Source organism: Gavialis gangeticus, unplaced genomic scaffold, assembly GCF_001723915.1.
Source record: "Gavialis gangeticus isolate Ggan-Ray unplaced genomic scaffold, GavGan_comp1, whole genome shotgun sequence".
Classification (NCBI taxonomy): domain Eukaryota; kingdom Metazoa; phylum Chordata; order Crocodylia; family Gavialidae; genus Gavialis; species Gavialis gangeticus.
This window is the reverse complement of record NW_017728995.1, coordinates 23,195,184-23,204,846: the sequence shown is the minus strand read 5'-3', so window position 1 is coordinate 23,204,846 and position 9,663 is coordinate 23,195,184. Positions and strand designations below refer to the sequence as shown.

General features: G+C 41.4%; 1 protein-coding gene across 4 annotated transcripts in view; it reads left to right on the top strand.

Moving 5' to 3' along the window:
• Positions 1-512: 512 nt before the first annotated feature.
• TBL1XR1 (transducin beta like 1 X-linked receptor 1) overlaps positions 513-9,663 on the top strand; it is a 256,969-nt gene continuing 247,818 nt past the window's right edge. For 3 of the 4 annotated variants that reach the window (XM_019503322.1, XM_019503323.1, XM_019503321.1), the window contains exon 1: positions 513-1,025. The gene's annotated coding sequence lies outside the window, so the exon portion shown is untranslated. The remainder of the gene's footprint in view (positions 1,026-9,663) is intronic. The other variant, XM_019503324.1, reaches the window with a different exon arrangement.

Below are 9,663 nucleotides of genomic sequence, written 5' to 3'. Positions count from 1 at the left end.
GCTTTTGTGGGCCCCCCCCCTCCCCAACACACCCCCTTCCTCTTCTCCTTTCCCACCCTTGGCTCCCCCTCCCCCCAACCTTTTGGGTTTTATATATATTAAAATAAAGGGTGGGGAAAGGTGGGGGGGGGGGAAGAATTTGCTGCAAATTGAATCAAGGAGCCATCATGAGGCAGGCTGGTTTCTAGCCTATTTTTAGCTTGATTGGTGTAAAGAAGAGGCATCTTGTACGATTTGAATGTTTATTTTGCAGTGCACATATTTAAAAAAAAAAATAAGAGGGGGGAGGGGGGGAAGCCACCCTAAAGTGTGACCTTAGGTCTGTGTTTAATTATTTATTTATTTGCAGTGGGTTTCTGGTGCCTTTGTATGGGGTAAAAATGTGCTTGTGGCTGAACTCATGGTGGAGTGGGGGAGGGGAGTGCTCCTGTGTCCACACTTTTTTTTCCTGTGTGTGATTGTTTTGTTGTTTGTTTTCCCCTTCCCCTTCTTCCCCCCCCCCCTCCTTAATTTCCTTTCTTGGCACTTGTGCTGTGTGCATTTCCCTTTGGAAGTTCAAGGGAATGGTTTCCTTTGTGTTTCTGCAGCCCTGGGTGGGTGTGAGAGGGGACCCTCTTGTATTTATCATTTGGATTTGAAGCTGGGAAGTGGCAAAGTTTTCTGTGTGTGGCAGTCTCCTGTTGAGTTTGGGGTGGCACATGAGGAGCTTTTTGGTGACGGGAAGGGCCACATGGAGAAGCAAGATGTGGGCCCTAGTTGTGGAAATGGAAGTGTTTCTGCTTTTTTTTTTTTATCTGTAAGTGTGTTGTGTTGTTTTTTTTTTTTCCCCCCTGAGCTTGATCATTCAAAAAAAAAAAAGCAAAATGAAGCAGGCAGGCTTGTCCTGTGCACTAGATCTTTACACCTAAAATGGAGAGAGGCTCTCTGAGTTGGTGATCGACCATGTGTAGCAGTTGTAACACCAAAGCGTGCTGTCTCTTAGTTTGCTTATGAAGGGGTGGACTTAGAAATTAAAGTTGTTACAGGTGAGTTGAATCTTTCGGCACTATATTCCCTGTGAAGGCAAAATTTATGAGAGAAAAAAGTCTCTTGTGAGAGCCTGGTATGTGTTTTGTGCTTTCTTGTTGCTTGAGATAGCAAGGTGAATCTTTTTTTTTTAAGAAAGTTTGATCTGTAGGTTGCAGTGTGAAGTTTGCTGTTGCAGTTTGTTGTTGTTTTTTTCTCACTACTGTCAAATGTACTCAACTTCCTTATTTTCCTGTCTGTGTAAATCAGTAAATTAACTGATTTATAGTTGAGCTCGCAAAGCATGCTCATTCTTTGTTATTAAAGGAGAGGAGGCAGAAACTTGTGGTCAGGAGGATTCTGCAATTGTGTCACACACACAAATTGGTCTGAGCTTGACTGCACAGCATTTTACTGTCATGGAGATATTACAATAAATACTTGAGGATGTTACAAAGCATTTCACAATGGAGATGCTTTATTATTGATGTCTTTTTGCTCATTGGATACTGACTCAGGCTTTGATTTGGGCCCATTCTGCAGGAAGGTGCCATTTGCAAAATTTCAGGTATGCCTTCTGAATAATGTCTGAAGTTTTAGGGCTGTTTGGCAGGTTTGAGGCCCTCCTTATGCTTCAAATTAAGCACAGACTTGGAGATCTGCCCTTGTGAAACTCATGGTGAGATTGGGGCCTTGATTGGGACCCATTCATGTTAATAATCTCATGAACAAATTTTATAAAATGTGTTGATCCTGTGCAAGGTTGTTATGCATGTGCTTAAAGTTGTGCAAGTGTCATATTGTTTGTAGATCTTAAAATCATAAGGGGTGGGAGAGGGACACTGTTAAGATGAATGTGCCAAGCACATTGTTGTTGCTGTATAAATAATAGTAGCAGGTTTTTTGTGGCTTCCTATTGTGATGATTTCTTTTTTTTCTTTTTGGTTAAGTTTTAATATAATAGTTTTGCATTTTACTTTTAATCCCAGGCCATATGAGACTCTCTGGTCTCTCTGTTTTACTAAGTTATGTTGGTTAAAGGAGTGCCAGGCTTTCTCTCCATGAAAATAGGGTTCATGTGGTATTGTATTTTGGGAATCCAGTGTCTTGGGAACCCAGCATCCCAAATTATTATTGAGATCACTTGGGAAATATTTAGCATGCATTCCATAAGAGGAGAGGGAAGGGACAAACTGGGACTTAAATATGTCAGTAACTGGGACTTGTGTTTTGGCTTTTAGTATATAAATGAATTAGATTTATTTTTTTTTTTTTTATTTGGATTTGTGTCAGTACTACTTGGAGGACTAAATGCCTAAAATCATTAGGTCTGTTTGCTGTACAAGTGTAATATTTTCCTTCAAACTTCTATTTACAGTTTTTTTCCAAGAGAGTTTGTACAAATGCTGTTTTGGGGGTTTTCATTTGTGAGATAATGACTGGTGTGTGTGGTGCTTTGAAGTTACAAGGTGTTATATAAGTGCCAAGTACTGTACTAGTTTACTTGTGACTTCATAGTTGTTTTCCCCTTGAGAGAGAGCATGATATTTCAAAGCATTGTGACCTCTTATAAGGTGTACCTGGATGGACTGAGGATAAGTGGTCAAAACCATGAGCTGCATATGGTTTTTAAACTTTCAGTAAAACTTTTCTTAGACTGAATTACGCAATTTACATTTACTTTGTCTGCCCTTCCTAAGTTGACATTCTTACGGGGCTTAAATCAGAAAATCCTGTAAATATATAATACACATGGCTTATTCTTTTGCAAACCAATTATCTCATGTAGTCTCCACATGTACATAAGTTGCTCATATGGGTTGGTGTTTGTAGGGTTTGGAACTAAATTATTATTATATTTGTAGTGCCTACATTATTTTGGGTGTGTGTCTACATACCCGCACAGAAATGAGCTGAGTATCTTTGCTTCAGTAAATGCCTACCAAAATAATATATTTTCTGCAGATTGATTATTTAACTTTTATAGATAATTTTAAAACTTCTGAACAAGTACGCTGTGGGCAAAATAGTGTGTAGTACACACCACATGCTCCTATTTCTAGGAACGCTTCCTAAGTGACTACTGAGATGCTGTCCATCCTGCTTCACATGGAGGCATGGAAGGGTTGGCTACAGGTTGAATTTATACTGTAGTAAAGTTTGATGCTTGAAAAAGTTTGTTTTGTTTTTTGTGGATGAGTTGGCTGGCACTTTCATTTGGAAAAGACAACATGTATGGTAGACACTAGTCACATTTGCAAAAAATCTGAATTTTTGCAACTCTATTTGAAGTCAGGGAACAATTTTGTGTGCTTAGCTTCTCAGAAAATTAAGCCCTGCTGGTATTTTGCTGACTTTGCAAACTTCTTTTTAGGGCTGTAATGCCTGTTTTTCTCTGGGAGTAATGTTGGAGATGGAAGAATTACAACAATGGAATGAGGACTAAAAATGTAAAGTCACAGAGTACACGGAGTATTTACTTCAGCGTGGCGAGAGAGTGATCTTGATTATTATTGGTGTCGAGCAGTTAAAAATCAGTCATTCACAGGATGTGCTGGGTTTTTTGTGTCTGTCTTTTACAGTTAATATCCAGTTACAACCTCTCTTCTGTGTACCATGTTATGGAGAAGCTTCAAATCCTCATCTGCCATAAGCAAACATTTTGCAACAAAACTTTGGGTAGCTGGAGCAGCATTACTAGAAATTTTAGATGGTCCTGAGGACATGTGTACAGGCCTCCATGCTCCCTCAGGCAGGGCAATGGTCCTCTCAAGCTGAGTGGCAATCTGCTATCTTGCAGCTGATGCCAGGGCTCTTTTTAAACTCTTGGTGTGGCCTGCAGGAGGATTTTTATAATCCCTACACTCATCATGGTGATATCACACACTTGTAGATTCTTATGGATCAAAACTATTAACTTTTGAAAGTTTCCTACTCTGTTTCAGGGGTATAGGTTGTAGCCATGTTGGTCTAAGGACATAGGCAAAGTTCCTTCAGTAAATCTAATATCTTTTATTAGACCAGCTAAAATAGTTGAAAAAATTCTTCTTTGCAAGCTTTTGGGTATAAACACCCATGTACCCCAAAGCTGTAGCTTTTCATAGTCGCTGAAAAAAAGTTAAGACCATGTAGCAATTTTCTGTATAATGTATTGTTTCTGGAGTTTTATCCAGGTTAAGAGTTAAGGTGTTGAATCTTCCGAGAAAATTGTGTGCCTGGCACTACAACCATAGATATTGTCAGTGTTGAGGGACCTAAAGTTTGAATTCATCCTAAAAGTTAGTCCCTATGTCTTTCAAGCAGACTGTGTTAAAGTTCATGTTTCTCACGTGGGTGACCTATCAACATTGTGACCATAGACCTGGGAATTCTTGTTATCGCAAGTGCACGTGAGGTGAATTCCAATATCCTGAGAGCTGCCCAAGGAGTATCAGGCAGAGACCTTGAGGGGCAATTTGAAGGGCACTGTATATGAAGTTGGGTTGCAAAACCAAGGGGCAAAACCGCAGGTGTATCAGCTCACCCAGAATGTCTGAGAGGAGTTAGTTTTGATGCTGCATGCAACTTTTTTTTTCTCCCTCCAGATTGGGTGGTTGCAGGAGGTCAGTAACAAAAATTAGGACACGCAACATTGAGGACATGCGGAATGTTTTTATTTGTCCTGTGTGAAGTCACAGGAAGTTTGGTGCTCCCCGTTTGGCAATATGTCCTTCAGTCTGCAGTGTTCAGTGAGAAGACAACTATTAAACGGTGGATCATAGCTAATTTTTTATATGGTTGTCAACATCCTTATTCTACTGCAAAAGTTCCTGCTTGGAACCTTAATGGATACACGTGTCCCTAAATAAAGGATCGTGCACGTTGCCATGTTTTGGGTGGGGGAGGAGGGTGGTTTTAGATTTATTACCATGGTTAGTTTTGCTATCATCTTTTTTTTTTAATTGCCGATGATATAAAAGATAAAAGTTTATCAACTTTTTATTAATGTGTATATTAGTATGTTATGGTAATATATTTTGGGCAAATGTATTTTTAGTTTTTTCTAAATGTAGCTATAATACCACAGTATGGATTAGCAAAACGGATTGTATGTCTGCATCTTTGATTTTTGAGCATACTCTGGTAGAGAGGTAGCACTGGTTTTTCATTTCAGCTGCATGGGTAAGCTTGCTTTATGTAGCAGTCATTTGATATTTCTTGCTTAAATTCTGAATTCATTGTTCTGTGTAAGCAGAAGGAGTTTAGAACAACATAACCTCAGTATATTGAAGTGAAATAATACTTGGGCCAAGAATACAAAGAAATAGCTTGCTAAGCAAATTCGATAAACTTGGTGTCATAGAAAAGAAAGAGATCTGCTTCTAAATTTATTTATTCATGTAAACCAACTTTTTTCTTACAAGGACATTCGTCGATATTGATAATATATGTGAGGATTTGGTGGGGAACACCCCCCCCCCCCTGCTTATTCCATCTGTTACTTGAGTAGATTTTAAAAGGTCTTTGGTTCTCCACTGGAATCATATCCATGCACTTACATTGTTCATGTTGGCCAAGTCCATTCTGATTGATTCTTCCATGCACTTTAAGTTATTTGAGAGAGGGAGTTAGCTGTGTTAGTCTGAAGTCAGGCAGAAAGCTGGGCAGGGTGGCACCTTAAAGACTAACTCTTTCCGAAACTATAAGCTTTCATGAGCAACAGCCTACTTCAGATTCTGTGAATGAACCATCATTACTTTGCTTATTCCAGGTTATCAAATGCCTATAAAAAGTTCTCTGATTTTGTGTATGATGAATGTAATACTTAGAGTGTATCTTAGATATTGCATTCAAATACTCTTCCATCAAAATGTACCTTCTCAGAGCTTTTATAAATAATCCCTGCGAATCACTCTTTGGGAAGATAGATAGAGACCTTCACACACACCTCAAATAGCTGCGTTCTGGATGGCAGGGACAGGCTGAGTGTTAAACAGTTGTCACTGAATATTCCCACCCTCTGAATTTTCCTATTTTAAGCTAAAGGAATTGTTATCTGCGGGGTCACAGGGATCGTAATTTGTGTAGCCTTCTCTGGGGGGAATTTCTTGGGGGGGAATGCTGTGATTTGTTAAGGAGGTTGGATACTTAAGTTATGCCATGTGGTTTAACTTAAGGCATGTGGCTTATATTGGTAGAACTGGTCAGAGACTTTTAAGAGATTAAGTGCATAAGGGAGGGAGGAATAGAAATTTGCAAAAAACGTTCATGCAAAACAGTTTCCATGTTCTGGTCAATTTCTTTTGATTCCAGCATGCCTCTGTATTGGAGACTAGGCTGGTATGTGACCTAGCATATCAGATATCTGTTTACTAGTATTTCCGTTTCATGGAGGCTGAGATGGAGTATGTCATTTTAAATTACCAAAACTGTTAACATTAAAGGCTGCATCTTCAGCTGGACACTACTAAGCAGCAGCAAAACTTTCAGACATGTCATTAAGGTAAAATCCTGTTTGTGCACGTGTCTGGTAGTGTGCTCAGCTCAGGCCTCTTTCCCTTTCCAGCTCAGCTTTTTAATAGATATGGAATGGTATTTGTCAGGCTGCCTTTGCCAGTGTATTTGTGGCTACTGAATTAAAATTACTCAGATTTTATTTGCTGTAAAAGTAGCAGAAGCTTGACACCGCAGTGTTTTGCTTTGAAACACCCATTTATGTCTACACATTGACATGTATGTAGATTTCTCTAGTAGATATGAAAGGTTCTCCACTCCTCAGAAAAAATTAAACATGGTTATTGCTGTGCCATACAATTAGAAGAAAAAGCCCAGCCCCACATGCTTAACAATAACTACCAGTCGTAAAACTTTGTATTGCTGGTTCCCTTCTAGAGCTCACCCTTCCCTGTTTATAATTCTGTGTGTTATCCCTCTTGGATGTGTTTCCTCTTGTTTGCTGTAATGTGGATACATTAGAATTTAGAATAAAGCTCCTAAACTTCCTAAAAACACAATTTAGAATGGACTTCCTAAACGTAAATGTTCTGTACATTTTGCCTTTATTACTTCTAATCTTCCACTTTTTACTTGCTTCAGTTTTTTCTCTTCGTAATTCTCATTTTCTGATAGAATTTTTTGTTTCGTTTCATTCTTTGACAGTATAAAGGTCTTTCACAATCTTTTTTTCCTATCTGATAACCTTCCAAGGCAAAACATTGTCCCTGCTCATGCTCATTGAGTGTTTTTCTCCTCCGTGGTTTTCCTTTCTCTCTCAAACTTCTTTGTGTAAATTATATACGTTAAAGCAAGGGGGCTCACTCCTTGGCCTGTGGGCCAGATTTGGCCCATGGGTCAGGAAATTTGGCAGCAGAAGAATGGTGACATGGCTCCCCTGCTACTAAATTCCCAGCCCCTGGGGAGCCCTGGGTCCTGCATGCTGGATCAGGTACCCAGTTCCAGGGTGGAAGGCAGTGCCAGACACCTGGGATCCAATTCTGGTGCTCTGGAGTGGGAGGGGGTGGTGCCAGGCCTCTAGGATCTGATCCCAGTGGGAAGGGATGGCATCAGTCTCTGGGGATCAATCCTAGCATGCTGGGGTGGAAGGGAGCAGTGCCAGGTCCCTGGAAAACCAGTCCTGGTGGGTGGGGGCAGGAGGGGCACTACCAGGCCTTCAGGGTCCAGTGCCAGGGAGGCGGGGTGATGCCAGGCCCTTGGGGCCCAAGCCTAGTGCACAGGAGTGGAAGGGTGTCCTAGGGTCTTCTCCTTGTGCTCTGGGCAGGGAGGGGTGGTAAGATCCTGGTGCACAGGGCTTGATCCAGCCTGTGGACTGGCCCCACCCCACTTGCCTCACCTGTGGGGCCAAAAGGTTGAGCAGCATTATATCAAAATGCCCCTGTTTATCTGTATGTATTTGAAAGCATTATTGCACTTCACAGGGATAGTTTAATTTGGCATTCCTTCAGAACTGAGCCATTATGTTGGGACGCAGGGTGGGTTGCAAAGTAAAACTTACCAGCATTGTTAGACAGTTTCATTCTGCAGCCTGTGTTACTGACAGTACCTTGATGTGCAAAGGTAAGGTGGTGGGGTGGGCGTTATCCAGGAAAAGAAACAGAATTGACAAGTTCTGGTGATGCCTTTATTCGATGAGAAGAAACTAGCCTTTAGGCAGAGAGGATTGATTATACTTGATCCCAGTGAAGTGAATGAGAGACTTAAGTGGAAGTTGGCTTGGTTCCTTAGTAGAAAGTTTAGGAGCTTCATTAGACAGAAATTAAAGTCTTTGGTGACTTTTTGTGGGGGGGGAGAATTTAGCTCATTATTTTCCTTATTCCTTTTTTTAAAAAAAGGAAAGGTGGAAAGTAAAAGACAAATTTTGTGACTTAAAGTAAAATTAGCCATAATGAATTTACTTATAGCCTTGATTTGTTTTGTATTATGGGCAGTGTCAGGAAGCCAAAGCAGGATTGCTGCTTCATAGCTATGGGTGCAGACAGGCCTTGATCTTGCTAGCAAGTGTGTGTGGATAGCTTCTATTGCTTTTAAGCAGCTCTACTTACACAGATGAGCTTAAAGAACGGTGACTGGAAAATAGGAAGAATGTCTCCAAAGGGCTCTGGAGATGCAGTTTATCTCCAGGAATTGCCGAAGTGAAATATTCTGTTTGGTATTTAGGTATCAGAATGTGACCGTTTTTGATTTGGTGGGATTGATAGCCAGAAATCAAAGAAAACAAATCAAGGAAAAATGAATACATCATGAAATCTCTCTGACCATATGGCCTTAGCAAAACTTTGATAGCACACAAGTGTTTTGTCTTGGAAGTGTGCACAACTGTTGCAGGAGAAAAAATAAGCTGTGCTTTGAAGGAAGTCAATAAAGGGTTTTTGCTTGAGAGTCTTTAATATATCATTGTAAGCTCTTTGACACAAAGATGCTGACACTCACCATACTGATACTGCTTACACACCCCCAGGGTCACAGTCACATATGTTGCATTTAAGTCATTGTTTCTATTTATAAATTCCCATATTAAGGAGCATATAATGTATTCCAACATATGTCATGTAGAAACTTGCTGCAGTCATAAACCTAGCATATAAGGTGTGTGGATGTAGCCATGCAGGCCTTATTTAGGGAGTGAACATAAGAAACGTAAGAAATGCCATTGACTAAATCAGGCCATATGTCGGGGGCGGGCAAAACATGGACCACTGGTCATATTCGGCTCACCAGGCACTTTCATCCAGCCTATGGCACCCCCAGATAAATTGTACCCTATCCAGCCCTTCCACCCATGCATACGCACAGCCCCCAACTTGCCCTATTGTGCCTCGCTTCCACTCTTGTGGCTGGAAGGTGCTGGTGGGCCAGGCTTCAGCTTCTGGGCAGGGCTGCTGCTGCCTTTGCTACAGACACCACCATGGGAACCTGCTTAACTTCCCTGATGTCCAGCTTGCTCCAGGGAGCAGGTAGCAAAGTGGTTGGGGTGAGGGCTGTGGAGCTGCAGCTGGGTGGAAGAGCAGGGAGCAGCATGCAGCCTGTGCCCAGGCAGGCAGTGGGGCGTGGAGCTTGGCTGGGCAGGGTGTGGGTGAGAGGGAGGGTGGCGGGTGTGGGCACTCCCCCACATGGTGTGCAGCCCTCTCTGCCAGCAGGACTGGGGGTAGGGGCAGGGGGGAC